The sequence below is a fragment of the Lissotriton helveticus genome, chromosome 2_1 (assembly GCF_964261635.1).
Source record: "Lissotriton helveticus chromosome 2_1, aLisHel1.1, whole genome shotgun sequence".
Classification (NCBI taxonomy): Eukaryota; Metazoa; Chordata; class Amphibia; order Caudata; family Salamandridae; genus Lissotriton; species Lissotriton helveticus.
The window spans coordinates 1,394,234,115-1,394,252,260 of NC_136059.1; the positions used below are offsets into that span (position 1 = coordinate 1,394,234,115).

Here is an 18,146-nt window from a genome sequence, read left to right on the forward strand (position 1 = left end):
TAATTGATCTACGATCCTCTCACGTTGGGCACTGTTTTTCAGGCTGAACGGACCCTCTACTACACGCAAGCCTCACATCCCCAAGGTGGGTGCCTCTCATATGCGAAATACTGAAATAAAGCTCACCTTGCGATCTGCTCGCCTGACCCTAAAATGGCGGCGGAGTAGCTTTAAGCGACGTCGCGAGCTCTCTCTGTGTCTCATGCCCGCGGGGGTGAGCCCTCTTCAAGGATCTTTGGCGGTGACTTGTGTGGAGTGCTCTGCTTCTCCCCCTCGCCTGCACCCCAGTGTCACACCACGCCCCAACAAGCCCCAGCTTTGTACCGGCCAGCCTGACTCAACAATGGCGGCGGCTGAGGAATAAGCTAGCGAGATGTGCGAGGTAAGAGTGGCGAGGAGTGCCCCGAGATTCTAACAAACGTGGTGTCAGCGAGAAGACTACCACACTGCTGTCACACTGCTAGCACGATCTACCTGACATCTGCAATGCCTTAATGTGAGGTGCCCACCCGACGACAACATCCCACCATGCCTCCGGATTGAATTCCTCTGCCCCAGCTCCTCATGGACAAAGAGGCTGTGACTTGCGGACTGCCTTTCTCCCCGTCCCCCTCCCCCGGACTTGCTGGCTATGGCAGCCCTCTTCCTGGACTCTCGGACTTGGACCTTTGTGCTCCTCGCCATTTTCCATTTTCTTTTATGACTCGCTTCTTCTTCTACCTTTCTCCTCTGCCATTTTAGCGTTCTCTGACCTCTCCCTCTCTCCTAGCGACCTTTTTATTGTCTCTCCTGTTGCCTCTGACACACTCCTCGCTGTCTTACTCGTTACTATCTGCTTCCCTCTCTCGTTTGTATCACTTTCCTGTCCTTCTCTGTGCCTCCCTTGGTGCTGTGACTGCATCCCCCCTTCCCACCCCACTTAATGGAACTCTGCTTTGCTGTAAATGGAGATCACTCTATTCACTAGTATATGCAGTAGACCTATGTACTCTCTACCATTCCTATGTGACTCTTAGAGTATATCCGGTCATATCCCTTCCCTATGTATATAGAGATAACTCTAATCACTAGTATATGCAGTAGACCGTTGTACTATCTACCATTCCTATGTGACTCTTAGAGTATATCCATTCATATCCCTTCTCTATGTATATAGAGATAACTCTAATCACTAGTATATGTAGTAGACGTTGTACTCTCTACCATTCCTATGTGACTCTTAGAGTATATCCATTCATATCCCTTCCCTATGTATATAGAGATAACTCTAATCACTATTATATGCAGTAGACCTTTGTACTCTCTACCATTCCTATGTGACTCTTAGAGTATATCCATTCATATCCCTTCCCTATGTATATAGAGATAACTCTAATCACTAGTATATGTAGTAGACGTTTGTACTCTCTACCATTCCTATGTGACTCTTAGAGTATATCCATTCATATCCCTTCCCTATGTATATAGAGATAACTCTAATCACTAGTATATGCAGTAGACCTTTGTACTCTCTACCATTCCTATGTGACTCTTAGAGTATATCCATTCATATCCCTTTCCTATGTATATAGAGATAACTCTAATCACTAGTATATGCAGTAGACCTTTGTACTCTCTACCATTCCTATGTGACGCTTAGAGTATATCCATTCATATACCTTCTCTATGTATATAGAAATAACTATAATCACCAGTCTCTTCTTTGTGTGACTTTACATCTTGTACATTTGCAATTTGTTTCTGTGTGTATCTTTTATGTAACGCATCTAATCCTAAGTCCTTATGTTTTGCAACTGGTTCTTATGTAAAGCGTTCTGACACCTTCAGGTAAAGTTTGTGCTATATCAAATCCCATTAAATAAAAAAAATAAAAAATAAAAAAACAGCGTAACACATCCCAACAACACCATGGCAGTATGATAATTGTGACGTCTAAGTCACTGTCAGTGGACCCAGTGGCTACTGTGGAGATGGCGTGTGAGTCTTTCACAGCTGTCAGACTCGTTTAAATTGGTGCATCGTCCTACTGCCTACTGCACAAGCAGAGCGGGTTGCATTTTGAAGTTAATTATCAGACTGCTCAGCATTGTCACTGCAGCTGAGGTGAGCACGCTGCTCACACCACCCTTGCCGTCTGGCACAGCCTCTGCGAGGCTCACCCAGTGTCTCAACCCCACCAGCGCCGGTGGCAGCAGAATCGCATTTGTGAGCCCGCTGCCGCCTTGCAGCAGAGGGAGCTGTTTGCTGCTTTTGACCTGCTGTGTGTTCTGTGCAGTGTGTGCAGTGCACCATGGTATGATGTGAGGGGGCAGGATCAGGGGGTGCAGTGAATGGCGAGTCAGAGACAGGGGGAACAGGATCAAGAGAGACAGAGTCAGGAAATAGCGCTCTAAGTGAAGGTTTTATTGTAAGATAAGCTTTCCTTCGTTTGGTAGTCACTCTCAGTCTTGCAAATTCAGAGGGTTCCGTCCTGACGCCTCTTGTGAATCCTGAGCTAGCCAGAATGAAGCAGGTGCGTGAAACAGCTGATCCGCTCTCTTCTGTCTTGAGGGGGGGGGCTTGTAGCTCGCCGGGGCACAGGCTCGAATCTCCGTCCGGAGATATCCCAAAAAGGAAAGGAAAGAAAAGGAAACAGTCACTGGGACGTCCGTGACGGATTTACAGGGGCCCGGGGAGTGAGGGAAACCAAGTGCTCAATTATTTACAAACGTCCGTAGTGCTCGTGTGGGGAAGGGTTCACAGACCATACAATTTCACACTGGGTCTCGGGTGTTCGACTGGCCGCTCCGTCCCACCCAGCCCGCAACAGTACCCCGTACCTTGTCCAGCCACGCTCCTCCCGTGGGACCGTGGCAGGGCGAAGCGCCAAATCGGTAGCCTCCTGGCTTGACGTACTCTGCTGGGCTCTCCTCGTAACCTTCTCCTCCGACACTCGACTGCACCGCTCTCCGTCTCCACTCCAATACTCCTTCCGCCTCCAGGGAAGCGCCGTCCGTCGTCTCTCTCGTTCTTCCGGCTTTTGGCTCTCCGTCGCTCTCAGGGGGCGGGGCCTCGTCGTCCTGCTGTCCTGGGTTAAAGGGACCCTGTTCATTTACCGGAGGGTAGTTCCACCCACTGTTCGTCGTGAACCAGTCCCCTTGTTCGGTTGCCTCAGTCTGTGCAGGGATGATAGAAAGGGGGGTCAGCGGCACAGCGGACCACCAGTCCACGGAAACATCAGTGTCCACATCCCCATGGCCCGCCTCCCTGTCACATATGATCATGATCCTGCGGACTAGCGGTGGACCAACTCGGACCTGACCCCACCGCTGCTGGCGGACCCTATCTGCTGCCTGCAGCTGTGAGAGTGTGTGCCAGCACGGGGGGGACAGGGCTGCCTATTGCCGCGGCACCGGCTGCGCTCATTACCTGTCTCAACTCGAAGTATTTGCCAGATTAAGTCAGTTCCTACTACAATAGTTGACTTTGATGAAATCTTCAGAAACTTTCTTTTGTTTGCAATGGCGCCGCACTCGGTATCACAGAGAGTAGTGCAGACCTGAGTCCTCGGTTTGTTTTACAGTACGGTCAGGTTCCATTTCTGGTGGTTTGCAGCAGTTATAAGATCTTCTTAAAGTTTCTCATTGCTCAAATGGGTGTAATTCCTGATATTTATTTTCCCCTTGTACTCATTGCTTAATGTTGCTCGCGAGAAAGTGTCACTCGTAGACACTGAAATGTCACTCGTAATTACACTGAAACTATGAAAATGTCACACACAGTAAGCTGAAACTTAGGCAGCTATGCACTGTATCATCCTAGGAGAGGGCAAGGACCCAGCACCAAGATAATCACTATTATTGAGCTTCTGTTTGGACACATTTCAAGGACCACTACATGTTGGATCTCCTTTTAGAACTTCATTTAAAGTTCACTGGTAATTGATTTGAAGACGATGTGTCAAATCAGCTGAGAATCTTCCAACAAAATGTCCTCCACCATACTGTTCCTACTGGGAAGGGCCCACTTCTCTGAATTTACCACTTATTCTGTAAATTAGAGCAGTTTGCATTGTTATCCAATCCTAAACTTCATCCATAGTCTTGTCAGGTGTGCTCTGGCTGGAATAGACCTCCAGGATAGAAATCTATTGCCCATATCTTGTCCAACCCTACCTACCCATCATACTCTGTGCCATCCACAGAACTTGCAGTACAAGCAGCACAGCATTTGAACAAGCTGACTAGCTGTAAGAGTGTGGCAAGGGCTGGATAGGAAGTGTACACCGCTTAAACGCCTTTTTTCTCCACTTGTTTTTATTAAGAATTTGCACAGTACCATATATTACATGTCAGATGTGGAAACAGTAAAGAATTAAGGATTATGTAGCATTCTACAGTTAGAAATACAATTTAGAAAAGCCTTACATTGAACCTGCACTATGTGCCAGGGATCCCAACTCAATAGTATCATGATAGAACATAAAGTTCCACAGAAATCTAGCAAGCATACAGTGCATTATATCTGGGAGTGAACCATCCAAATAAAAACGTAATGACCATCAACTATGGTGGCAGCAAAGTGTTAAGGAGTGTGATCACCCATGGCAGTTGGGCAAAAACAAAGAAAAACAGGATTCGGAGCCCGGGGTTTTCAAGAGAGGTCAACTGCTTCTCCCAGACCGGGAGCAATTGGGGGAGGAGAGGGAAGGAACAAAGTGCCAGGAGACGTAGCGCCCAACCTGTCCGTAGATGGCCACCACTAATCGAGAATCTAGTAGTCCAGCAGCCATAGGGGCCAAGTAGCGTGCAGGTCCCATGTGGGTCCCCTCAGACACACTTTGGGAGTGCAGCTGTTCCCACCTGTATTGCCTTCGTGAGTGACCCCTCTCCCGCATACATCTTATGGTTGCACACTCAGCTATTTAACATTCATACATTAGAGCGTAATGTGGTATCAGGGGCATTGAGGATCCCGCAGTCTGAGAGGGAAGAGATGACTCAACCCCTGGCTCTCATCAGCCTTTCCTATCCATCATTAGCCATTCCAAGCTGTCATCAGCTTTTCCAACATATCCCCCCAGATCTCTAAGTAAGGTTCCTCATTCTCACTTGTGCGGACCAGGCAGAGTCGTCGGTCCTCTGTTAATCCCCATTAACTCATACCAACCTTCCATTTATTGAGTCGGGGGGAGTGAGGGTTAGGGGATGAGGAGGGGGGTGTCCAATGTATTGCAATGTGGTGCTTGCCCAACACCAGCCCCAACAGGGTGAATCTGTCTCATTCATGACCCAGTTTTTAGAGTCGGAAGTATGTCCATTAGAAAGTGCGTAACCGAGGGCTCAATATGGATCCCAGTAGCGTCTCGCAGCAACTCTGTTCAATAATCCTGCAACCTTGTTCAAGTCCAAGTCATATAAAGAAACGTCACTGGTTCCTGTCCACACCAAGGACACTCCGAAGAGTGCACCGCATTGAAGACTAGCTATTCATAGAGTAGTCAAATATGTACAATGTGAATAATGGAACTGCGCGAGTTTAAAGTGGGCAGTGCTGGCAACCTTTCGGACCTACACAAATGCCCACCACCATTCCCCCTCTGTGAGGGGCAGCGGAAGGTCTGCCAACCATCTGTCATGGATCTTTGTCACGCCGACATTGCGGTCCACCTTCAGAGCTTTATATATGTGCAAAATTAGCCCCCTAGAGGTGCCCGAGTCAAGCAATAATTGCAATACCTACGATTCTTCCAGCTCATCCGGAAAAGTCTCCCACAGTTCGCAGGCTGTATGTGAAATCTTTGCATATTGCAGAAATTGACAATGTGGCAGTTGATAGCATTCCCTCGCATCCACGAGCTAGAGAAAGTTTCCATTAAAATACAGATCCCCAGCCATTGCGTATCCCCCAACATACCACAGCGCAAGGTCCATCACGTTCTGAACGAAGCTGTGCAGCCATCAAAGGGAAAGCAGTAGAGTGTATAGGACATTTCGGAGCACCAAAGTAACTGCCTGTTCCCAAACATCTGTGACCAGATGGACTATGAACGAGTGGTGAGAGGGGAACTGTGATCCCATCATCAGACATCTCAGGAGGCCCCCCCTTGACCCACTCTGCTAGCAAGGCCTTTTCAGTATTTGGACCCTCAACACTCCACTGTGCAGCATAATGCCGTAATCCTGCAAAATGTTAGAGGCTAAGGTCTGGTAGACCCAGACCTCCAGACGACATTTAGAGTTTTAATAGCCTTTGCTTCACCCTACCGCTCCCGCTGGGCCTCATCTGAAAGAGACACGTTAGTGATAGATTCCTTACCTTAGAATATCCCCAGGCGTTAGACTGGATCCGGAACGTTTTTGCTAGCAGTACCTCTGCAAGTTAGTAGGTGGCGTCGTGCGACTCCGCGTCCGTCGCTGGCGTATGCGCCGAGATGACGTCACGGAGACTACTTAGGCGCCACCCATGCGCGCTGACTTCAGTTCTTTTTTTTTTTTCGTGCCAGTAAGAGAAAATCCTGTTAGAAAACGTACCTTAGTCACTTTTTGACTATCTTTTTGAGACCTTTGTCTCCTGTTAATTTGAATCTACTCTGGTGCACGTAGGGATGCCTGGTTTTAAGTCTTGCGGGGCCTGCCGTCACAATATGTCATTGGTGGACCCCCACGACGTCTGTGTCTACTGCCTGTAGAATGACCAGGACTCTCGGGCCTGTTTGGACTGTCGGGCCATGGCCGAAGGCCTTGAGGGAGCGGCGCTGGAAGGTGCTTGAGGTCTGGCACTCGTCCCAGCGCCGTTCGCGGTCCAGGAGCCGCTCCAGAGAACGCTCGTGGGACCACCATCATCGCTCCTCGAACACTAAGTCTTCACCTTCGGATTCGGGTAAGAGACAACACAAAAAGAAGTCGAAGAAGCGCTGTCGCTCTCCGACATCCCCCCCGTCGGTCCCCAGATGCGGACAAGGGGGAAAGGGGTTCTGCCCCAGCAGCTCCTTCGGAGCCTGGGAGTCCCACAGCCTACCCACCTTATCCTGGTCCGTCGGCAACTCTGGCACAGGTGCAAGAATTTCTTGCTACCATGGACCGCCTGTTTAGGCCTCGGGCTCTCGCCAGCGTGCCCTTGGGCCCCGTGGTCCCGTGTCAGGATCCTGTTGGGCCGTCGGCGCCGCCGGTGGCTCCGGCGCCGCAGGATCCTGCGCCGCTGGTCCTGCGCCGCTGGTCCTGCCACGGCGCCACAAGGTCCCACGCTGCCAGCTTCGGCCCCAGAGCCGCCTTCCCAGGTTCTAGGACAATTTTGTTCCTACCTGGGATCCGCATTGGGACATGGCGCTGGTTCGGCCCCGTCCAGCGACATTCACGACGCCGTTCATGACGCCGTTTATGATGCCATTTGTTCCTTCCCTGGCCCCTGCTGCTGCGGTCTATCCCACATACGGCGGAGGTGGAGGACGACTGGGAGGGGTCCAAGGATCCTCTTGCTCGTCAGTGTGACTCTGAGCAGGAATGGGCGGACAAGTTAGAGGAGGCCGGCGGCCTTGATGTCTCTTCTGAGCCAGGGTTTGTCTCTCCTCCGCCTACCATGGAGGACGCTTCTTACACAGTGGTGCTCCATCGGGCAGCTGAGATCCTCAACCTTGACCTCCGTACGGTGACCCTAAAAATTAATCTCCTCACCGAGGAGCTCCAAACCTCATCCACTTCATCGGAGCCCCTGCTGCCATTTAATGACGCCCTCACTGACGTCTTACTGGGCACCTGGTTGCGGCCAGGCACAGGAGCCCCTGTGGATAAGAATGTTGCCAGGCGTCATCGCCCGGCGCCGCGTGACCCTGCCTTTCTAACCACTCATCCTACGCCTGAGAACCTGGTCATTCAAGCTTCGACGTCCCAGAGTGCCTTTCCCACGGCTCTGCCGAATAAGGACTCTAAGAAGCTGGAGCAGTTCGGCAAGCGGTTGTTCTCTTCGGGCAACACCGCATGCCTATTGGGGCCCCCATTTCCACGTGGTGTGGGATACAGTTGCACAGGTGTTGCCTCAGTGTTCTGAGGGACCCATGCTGTGCTTTCCCAAGCTGTTGCCGAGGGTAAAGATGCGGCTAAGTTCGCCATTTGATGTGATTTGGACACCGCGGACTCACTAGGTAGAGCAATTTCTACTTCTGTGGCGCTTAGTCGTCACGCCTGGTTGAGATCTACCGGGTTCTCGCCAGATGTCCAGAGCTCACTCATGGACATGCCCTTTGATGGCACTCGCCTGTTTGGGGACAAAGCCGACAGTGCGCTGGAGAGTTTTAAGGATTCGCGGGCCACGACCAAGTCCTTAGGTCTTTCCACAAAAAGCCCAGCCACTTCTGGTTTTCGTTCCTTTTGTGGCAACAGAAGAGGTAATCAGGCACATGCCTTCAGCAAACCTGTGCAAAACCAGCCTCAGCGCGGTCGTGGTTTCCGCAGGGGCAGGTCTGGAAATCAGCGTGGGGGGTCAGTCCACCTCCGCCCCCCTGCTTCTACCTCCAAACCTTCCTAATCCGAGCGTTGGGGGACACCCCACGCCCATGGGTAGAAGAGTTCGTTCGCCATCACCTCCCCCACTGGCACACTATCACATCGGACAAGTGGGTGTTGCAGATCATCCGCAAGGGTTATTCCCTTCCCTTTCAGTCCACCCCTCCAGCCATGCCTCCTCAGTACCACCGTATGTGAGTGTATTCCGGGGCCAGAAGTAGGGAGTGGTTGTTTTTCCCACTACTTTCTGGTCCCCAAGAAGGGCAAAGGGGTTCTGCGTCCCATCTTGGACCCAACGTCAATCGCTTCCTCCCGAAGGAGAAGTTCAAGATGCTGACTCTGGCTCAGGTCTTGGCTGTCCTCGACCCTGGAGACTGGATGGTAGCGTTGGACTTGCAGGATGCATATTTCACATCTCCGTCCTGCCGGCCCACCGGCGTTACCTGTGGTTCACGGTAGGCCAGGAGCATTTTCAGTTTGCCATGCTCCCCTTCGGGTGTTCACGAAAGTGATGACGGTAGTCGCAGCTCATCTGAGCAGGTCAGGGGTGTCTGTCTTCCCCTACTTCGACCATTGGTTGTTGAAGGCGGGCTCGCCCCTGGCAGTCGTCTCCCACCTTCAGACTACGGCCAACCTCCTGCATTTGCTGGGGTTCTCCATCAACCTGCCGAAGTCGCACCTGAGTCCCTCTCAGAAGCTCCCTTTCATCGGAGCGGTTCTGGATTCGACGCGGTTTCGGGTCTATCCTCCAAAGCAACGAGTCCGGGATATTCAGGCTATGATTTCGATCTTTCAGCCTCTATCCCGGGTTTCGGCCAGAATGGCCCTCCATCTCCTGGCCTCCTGCATCCTGCTAGTGCAACATGCCAGATGGCATATGCGGGCTCTGCAGTGGGACCTTAAGTTCCAGTGTGTGCAGCATCAGGGCAACCTGTCCGATCATGTCCAGATCTCGGAGGGCACTGCACGACAATTGCAGTGGTGGCTCACGAATCGCGATTGGGTCCATGGCAGATCCCTCTCCCATCCCCAACCAGAGCACACAGTGGTGACAGATTTGTCCCTCCTGGGATGGGGGGGCACTTGAGAGAGGCGGAGATCAGAGGCCTCTCATCCCTGCTCCATATCAACCTTCTGAAGCTTTGGGCGATCCGACTTGCACTGAAGGCATTCCTTCCCTCTGTCCGGGCAAGTGTAGTGCAGGTGTTCACGGACAACACCACCGCCATGTGGTATTGCAACAAACAGGGCGGGTGGGGTCCTGGACCCTATGTCAGGAGGCTCTGCACCTCTGGACATGGCTGGAACATCAAGGCTTTACCTTGGTGGTTCAACACCTGGCGGGTTCTCTGAACGCCAGGGCGGACAAACTCAGCCACCAGTGCTTGTTGGATCACGAATGGCGTCTGAACTCGGACGTTGCGCAAGATCTCTTTCAGCAGTGGGGAGAGCCTTGGTTAGATCTGTTTGCCACCGAAGAGAACGCGCAATTTCATCAGTTCTGCGTGTTGGAATTTCCAAGGCGGCTCTCGCTAGGCAACGCTTTTAGTCGCGGGTGGAGTTGCGGTCTATTGTACGCCTTTCCACCTATACCACTTCTGCCCAGAATGCTGAAGACGATTCGGCACGACCGGCCCAAGTCATCCTTGTGGCTCCGGATTGGGCACAAAGCTTCTGGGTTCCCCAGCTATTCAGCATGGCGATCGGTCCCCACATCCGACTGCCTCTTCGGGAGGATCTTCTGTCGCAGCAGCAGGGGACGGTCCTCCACCCGAACCTCCAGCCTCCACCTCCATGTGTGGAGATTGAGTGGCGACAGCTGACAGCTTTCGATCTTCCTCCCGAAGTCTGTGATGTCATTTTGGCAGCCAGGCGTCCCTCTACTAAGACAGTATATGCCTGCAGGTGGAACACATTTGTGGCATGGTGCACAGCAAAGGCCGTGGATCCCCTCTCTGCCCCTCTTTCTGATGTCCTACTGTTCCTTTTGTCCTTGACCCAGCAGGGCTCTGCTTCCAGATCAGCCTTCTCTTTTTAAGTCCCCGGTTGATAAGCGTTTTCTGAAAGGCGTTACGCACACATTTCCTCCGGTGCCGTTCATAATGCGTCAATGGGACTTGAATCTTGTCTTGACATATCTGATGTGCGCTCCCTTTGAGGCCCTTCATAACTGTCCTTTCTGTCTTCTCACTCTAAAGACGACTTTCCTGGTAGCTGTCACCTCTACCAGAAGAGTGAGTGAGCTCCATGCTCTTTCTTCTAAACTTCCTTTCCTTTCTGTTCATCCGGACAAGATGGTTCCAAGGACCCATCCTTCTTTCTTGCCAAAGGTTGTCACGCCCTTCCACATCGGGCAAACCATCACTTTGGCCACCTTCTTTCCACCTTCGCATCCTTCAAAAGAGGAAGAGAGGCTCCACCGTCTGGACCCAAAACGTGTGCTCTCGTTCTATCTGAAGCGCACACAACAGTTCTGGGTGGATGACCAGCTCTTTGTTGGCTACGTGGGCGCCAAAAAAGGTCGAGCCGCGCACAAACGGACCATCTCTCGGTGGGTCGTTCTGTGCATCAAAGCATGTTACTCGTTGGCTAAGAAGGAGCCTACTGTGGGGCTGCGTGCCCATTCTACCAGGACGACAGCAGCCACAACTGCCTTGGGACTTGACGTTCCCTTGCAGGAAATTTGTCAGGCAGCTACGTGGGCCTCACTGCACACGTTTACCAAGCATTACTGTCTTGACAGTCAAGTCCGGAGAGACGGCTTCTTTGGCCGTTCTGTTCTCCGTGACTTTCTGGTGTAATCTTGTTCGCAGACCCACCTCTGGGGTTGGTATTGCTGGGGTATCTATTCTAAGGTAAGGAATCTATCACTAATGTGTCTCTTTCAGATGCACAAGTTACTACTTGTGTAACGATATATCTGTAAGACATATTAGTTAGTGATAGATTCTATACCGACCCGCCCATCCTCCCCGTTCTGCGAACTGATTTCTAGGGTTAAGGTCATCCCTTTCAGGGCCCTATTTTCATGGCCCCAGTGGTCAGTTTCTTGCATGGCTCTGCGTTCCTGGCGCGGAAAGTTGTGTACAGAACTGACGTCAGCGCGCATGGGTGGCGCCTAAGTAGTCTCCGTGACGTCATCTCGGCGCATACGATGCCAGCGACGGCCGTGGAGCTGCACAACGCCACCTACTGACGCGCAGAGGTACTGCTAGCGAAAACTTTCCGGATCCAGTCTGACGCCTGGGGATATTCTAAGGTAAGGAATCTATCACTAACTAATGTCTCTTACAGATATATCGTTACACAAGTAGTAACTTGTGCATCAGGAGAATCAGAAGATTATTCAATGTGGTGAAGGTGGTACATGGAATGCAGCAAAAGGAGTTTTGTAGGACATAGAGGCAACGTGGGAGCAGAATCAATTTGCTTAGGGCCTGTCAGAACCTCAGATCAAGCAGTGGAAATGATTTGCACAGTACTGGCACGTAAAAACTATAAGAAAAGTAAAGGTAAACTGGGAAAGCATATCTGGAGCGAGTGTTGGCAGCGGAGAAACTCCAAGATGGCCGTCGCATCTTCTACAGATGCGCAGTCTAGTTGTTAAAGGTCTCGTGAGCAATTGGAATCCAGGTGAAGCGCGCGGTTCCCTTGAACTGCGCACTTCACTCAAGCAGTTTTCCTCACCGGTTCTCTGTCCCAGTGACCCGTAGTGAATTGTCAAATTTTCAGAGTAAAACCATCGGTTTTAGCTCGCGTTTTGGTCCCATCCTGTTTCTCGTCGGGTCTAGGTAATTCCTACACCTTTTGTCCTAGAGTCTGCGCAATGCCTAAAAAAACGAGTCCGGTAGGAGTGTAGTTTTTGTGAGGACTTCTCCTACCTCCATTCCGGCATCCATAGAAGAGTCTACAAGAAAGTCTAAGGAAAGTCTACAAGAAAGAAGAGAGAAACAGTCTGCCGTGGGCGGATCTTCTAAAGACAAGGAAACAGTCTCGCAGCTAAGTGTTATGACATTTAATTACCGAGAGTTACAATGTGCAATTCACCAGATATAATTATAAGACTGATGTAAATAATTGTACATAGAATATATATAGAAAGACTTACCTTGAAATGCAACCTGTTAGGTTTACTGTAAGGAAATAAGAAATACGGCATGTTATAAACAGAACTTTGGAAAAGGATAACAGTTTTTTTAGTGAATCTAGAAAACTACTAAGAAGGAGAAAAAGAATAGGAGATCAATAGAGAAGTTTGAGGTAGGTCACTGTAAGGATTTTGGGACCCAAGGGATGTAAATAGCCAGACCACAGGCGGTACCACAGTACTTATGTTCTTGATTGTTTTATTCAAAATATTTTCAGTTATGAACAACACTATGTAAGGGTAGAATCCACGGGATCTCGGGGCACTGGTTTTCTGCTTCCTGCTTGTCCAGAGCGTGTCAGGATGATGGGGCTTCTCCTTGGGCTCGAGGTTCTCTGGTATCCCGGGTCTCTGGGCCTCAGAAGGGAAGAGAAAAGGGTGCAAGACACGGGGTCAATCCACTAGTCTGCCTCTCTGTTAGATACGTGTGCTACCGTCACCAGTCAGTGGGGATGAGGGTTGTGAGGAACATTTAACAAAACCCAATCCCACTCAAGTGCTCTGCCTCCCGCCTCCCTGAATCAAGTACTCTACCTCCCACCTCCCCAAACACCCCACCAGAATGCCCCATGCAACGGCACTTGCCTGTGGCCGCGGCGCGTCCCTTGGACCACGGCGCCTGGACCCGGGGCGTCTTCTCCTCCTCCTGTCGGCCCACCGGGTTTACTCGCGTTGTACAAGAGGGTCTTCAGACTCGGGTGTTGACTGGCCGGGTCCCCTGCTCGGCTCTCTGCTCTCTCCTCCGCTGCTCCGACGCGGTTCCCTGCTCTCTCCCCCGCTGTTCGGGCGCGGCTCTCTGCTCTCTCCTCCGCTGTTCCGATGTCCGCCACTCCTTCTCCTGCTGGAATACGTCCTCTCCGTTGGTTCTCCTCTCCGTCCTCCAGATGCTCGGCTCTCCTGCCTCCAACACTGCACACCGTCCGTTCCGTTCCCAGTCCTCTTATCCTCCTCACTTCCGCAGTCAGACTCGGCTCCGCCCCTTCCGGTTTGTCTGAGACTAGAGCGCTGGCCTGTTCCTGGTCCTCGCATGACGGCAAGGCGGAAGTGCCTTCCTAGTTAACACCACGGGACCCGTCCTGCTCCTCCTCACAGTCACATAAAGAAAAGAATAGTGGAAGTGAACCAGATAGAGAAGGGAAGAATAATAAATAACTATTGTGTATTAGTCTCTTTTAGGGAGCTCACTCATAAGTCACACAGAGAGAAGAATTTTGTGCAACAGTACAACGAAGAAAAAATAGAATAAGAGGCTCAGTACCCAGGAAGCTCGGGTAGGTAAGAATTCGAAAAAGAAGAGTAGTGTTGTTAGGAAAGTTAAGTAGAGTAGAATAGGAGTGACAGTAACTCTCGTGTTTTTAGTTTCTTTGATTTCCTCCTACACAATTCTTCTAAGATCGAGTTGAGAAGGTAGAGGAAGAAAGAACGGTAGCCAGAATTCCAGGACAGTCTCTTATTTTTTTGTTTTATCCACGTCTCCCCTTCCCTTTGGGGGTCTGTTGGAGACTTGATTAAAATCAGTTTCCTAAGTATCCCTGAGGGGTGTAGGGAAAAAGCAACTTCTGTTCCTGTGCAAGTTTCCGGTAAGAACACCAGTCTCCTCTTGCCAGAGTGAAGTGCCCACGTTCTTGCACCCGAACAGAATGGTTGAAGGAATTAGTTTACAAACACTAAGGTCCGTCCTAGAAGCAATTCAAAAAGAGCTAGTTGCTGCTAGAGAAGAAAACCTAAGTCTCAGACAGGAAGTAATACGTTCTAGAAAGGAAATGGCCGAGCTAGCCCTAAGTCTTGGACAACAAGCTAGTTCAGGAAGAGAAAACTTAGGGTCTTCCCCCGAGAGTTCAAATAGGCTAACTACGCAAGTGGTACATTCATTGTCCCCGGTAATACCGTTAGCCCCTCCAGAACGTTTTAGTGGAGACCCGCAAAAAGCACAAGTATTTCTTACTCGATGCTCTTTGCATTTCCTGTGCTGTCCTTCAATTTTCCCTGATGCACAATCTAGAGTGGCATTTATCCTATCGTATCTGAGCGGCGATGCAGCATCGTGGTCAATGCCATTAGTTGCCAGAGATGACACTATCTTGCATAATTTTGAAGAGTTCAAACGGGAATTTCTTCGTATATTCGATCGACAGAGAATTTCGCAAGCAGTAGATAACGGGCTATTGGAGTTAGGGCAAGGGAATCGAGACCTTGTAGCTTATTTGGCTGAATGGAATAAACTCGTAGTGGAGACAGATTGGCCAGAGAGCAAAAGCGGTACAAAAGGGGGTGGTAATGGACGGAGCATCTGAACCAATCAAACACTCACACCCTGTCAAAAGATCTGGGTTTAATCCATCACCGTTCTTTAGCCCACTCTGCCACCCCAGTTCAGACATGGCTATATGCAAATCAGTCTGACCCTGTGCCTCCTGGGAACAGTCTAGCCCGAACTGCCAAGCCATGCCTTCCCTGGACCAGAAACAAGCTTCAGAGGACCGGTTTCTGGCATTACAGCCGTCTTCAGCCCCGCTTGCTTGAATCCAGTGGCAAAGTGAGCAAGAGACTCAGGTCTGAAAATACCCTGCCACACCTATGGCTGCCAAAAGCGGTACAAAAGGGGGTGGTATTGGACGGAGCATCTGAACCAATCAAACACTCACACCCAGTCAAAAGATCTGGGTTTAATCCATCACCGTTCTTTAGCCCACTCTGCCACCCCAGTTCAGACATGGCTATATGCAAATCAGTCTGACCCTGTGCCTCATGGGAACAGTCCAGCTCGAACTGCCAAGCCATGCCTTCCCTGGACCGGAAACAAGCTCCCGAGGACCGGTTTCTGGCATTACAGCCGTCTTCAGCCCGGCTTGCTTGAATCCAGTGGCAAAGTGAGCAAGGGACTCACGTCTGAGCATACCCTGCCACACTTATGGCGGCCAAAAGCGGTACAAAAGGGGGTGGTAATGGACGGAGCATCTGAACCAATCAAACACTCACACCCAGTCAAAAGATCTGGGTTTAATCCATCACCGTTCTTTAGCCCCCTCTGCCACCCCAGTTCAGACATGGCTATATGCAAATCAGTCTGACCCTGTGCCTCATGGGAACAGTCCAGCCCAAACTGCCAAACCATGCCTTCCCTGGACCGGAAACAAGCTTCCGAGGACTGGTTTCTGGCATTACAGCCGTCTTCAGCCCGGCTTGCTTGAATCCAGTGGCAAAGTGAGCAAGGGACTCACGTCTGAGCATACCCTGCCACACTTATGGCGGCCAAAAGCGGTACAAAAGGGGGTGGTAATGGACGGAGCATCTAAACCAATCAAACACTCACACCCAGTCAAAAGATCTGGGTTTAATCCATCACCGTTCTTTAGCCCACTCTGCCACCCCAGTTCAGACATGGCTATATGCAAATCAGTCTGACCCTGTGCCTCATGGGAACAGTCCAGCCCGAACTGCCAAGCCATGCCTTCCCTGGACCGGAAACAAGCTTCCGAGGACAGGTTGCTGGCATTACAGCCGTCTTCAGCCCGGCTTGCTTGAATCCAGTGGCAAAGTGAGCAAGGGACTCACGTCTGAGCATACCCTGCCACACTTATGGCAGCCAAAAGCGGTACAAAAGGGGGTGGTAATGGACGGAGCATCTGAACCAATCAAACACTCACACCCAGTCAAAAGATCTGGGTTTAATCCATCACCGTTCTTTAGCCCACTCTGCCACCCCAGGTCAGACATGGCTATATGCAAATCAGTCTGACCCTGTGCCTCATGGGAACAGTCCAGCCCAAACTGCCAAGCCATGCCTTCCCTGGACCGGAAACAAGTTTCCGAGGACCGGTTTCTGGCATTACAGCCGTCTTCAGCCCGGCTTGCTTGAATCCAGTGGCAAAGTGAGCAAGGGACTCACGTCTGAGCATACCCTGCCACACTTATGGCGGCCAAAAGCGGTACAAAAGGGGGTGGTAATGGACGGAGCATCTGAACCAATCAAACACTCACACCCAGTCAAAAGATCAGGGTTTAATCCATCACCGTTCTTTAGCCCACTCTGCCACCCCAGTTCAGACATGGCTATATGCAAATCAGTCTGACCATGTGCCTCCTGGGAACAGTCCAGCCCGAACTGCCAAGCCATGCCTTCCCTGGACCGGAAACAAGCTTCGAGGACCGGTTTCTGGCATTACAGCCATCTTCAGCCCGGCTTGCTTGAATCCAGTGGCAAAGTGAGCAAGGGACTCACGTCTGAGCATACCCTGCCACACTTATGGCGGCCAAAAGCGGTACAAAAGGGGGTGGTAATGGACGGAGCATCTGTACCAATCAAACACTCACACCCAGTCAAAAGATCTGGGTTTAATCCATCACCGTTCTTTAGCCCACTCTGCCACCCCAGTTCAGACATGGCTATATGCAAATCAGTCTGACCCTGTGCCTCATGGGAACAGTCCAGCCCGAACTGCCAAGCCATGCCTTCCCTGGACCGGAAACAAGCTTCCGAAGACTGGTTTCTGGCATAACAGCCGTTTTCAGCCCGGCTTGCTTGAATCCAGTGGCAAAGTGAGCAAGGGACTCACGTCTGAGCATACCTTGCCACACTTATGGTGGCCAAAAGCGGTACAAAAGGGGGTGGTAATGGACGGAGCATCTAAACCAATCAAACACTTACACCCAGTCAAAAGATCTGGGTTTAATCCATCACCGTTCTTTAGCCCACTCTGCCACCCCAGTTCAGACATGGCTATATGGAAATCAGTCTGACCCTGTGCCTCATGGGAACAGTCCAGCCCGAACTGCCAAGCCATGCATTCCCTGGACCGGAAACAAGCTTCCGAGGACCGGTTTCTGGCATTACAGCCGTCTTCAGCCCGGCTTGCTTGAATCCAGTGGCAAAGTGAGCAAGGGACTCACGTCTGAGCATACCCTGCCACACTTATGGCAGCCAAAAGCGGTACAAAAGGGGGTGGTAATGGACGGAGCATCTGAACCAATCAAACACTCACACCCAGTCAAAAGATCTGGGTTTAATCCATCACCGTTCTTTAGCCCACTCTGCCACCCCAGTTCAGACATGGCTGTATGCAAATCAGTCTGACCCTGTGCCTCATGGGAACAGTCCAGCCCGAACTGCCAAGCCATGCCTTCCCTGGACCGGAAACAAGCTTCCGAGGACCGGTTTCTGGCATTACAGCCGTCTTCAGCCCGGCTTGCTTGAATCCAGTGGCAAAGTGAGCAAGGGACTCACGTCTGAGCATACCCTGCCACACTTATGGCGGCCAAAAGCGGTACAAAAGGGGGTGGTAATGGACTGAGCATCTGAACCAATCAAACACTCACACTCAGTCAAAAGATCTGGGTTTAATCCATCACCGTTCTTTAGCCCACTCTGCCACCCCAGTTCAGACATGGCTATATGCAAAACAGTCTGACCCTGTGCCTCATGGGAACAGTCCAGCCCGAACTGCCAAGCCATGCCTTCCCTGGACCGGAAACAAGCTTCGAGGACCGGTTTCTGGCATTACAGCCGTCTTCAGCCCGGC

The 18,146-nt window shown here is 51.1% G+C and overlaps 1 protein-coding gene across 1 annotated transcript in view; it reads left to right on the forward strand.

The window, feature by feature from the left end:
• PIGG (phosphatidylinositol glycan anchor biosynthesis class G (EMM blood group)) overlaps nucleotides 1–18,146 on the forward strand; it is an 809,046-nt gene that overhangs the window by 315,769 nt on the left and 475,131 nt on the right. The gene's annotated exons all lie outside the window — the stretch shown is intronic.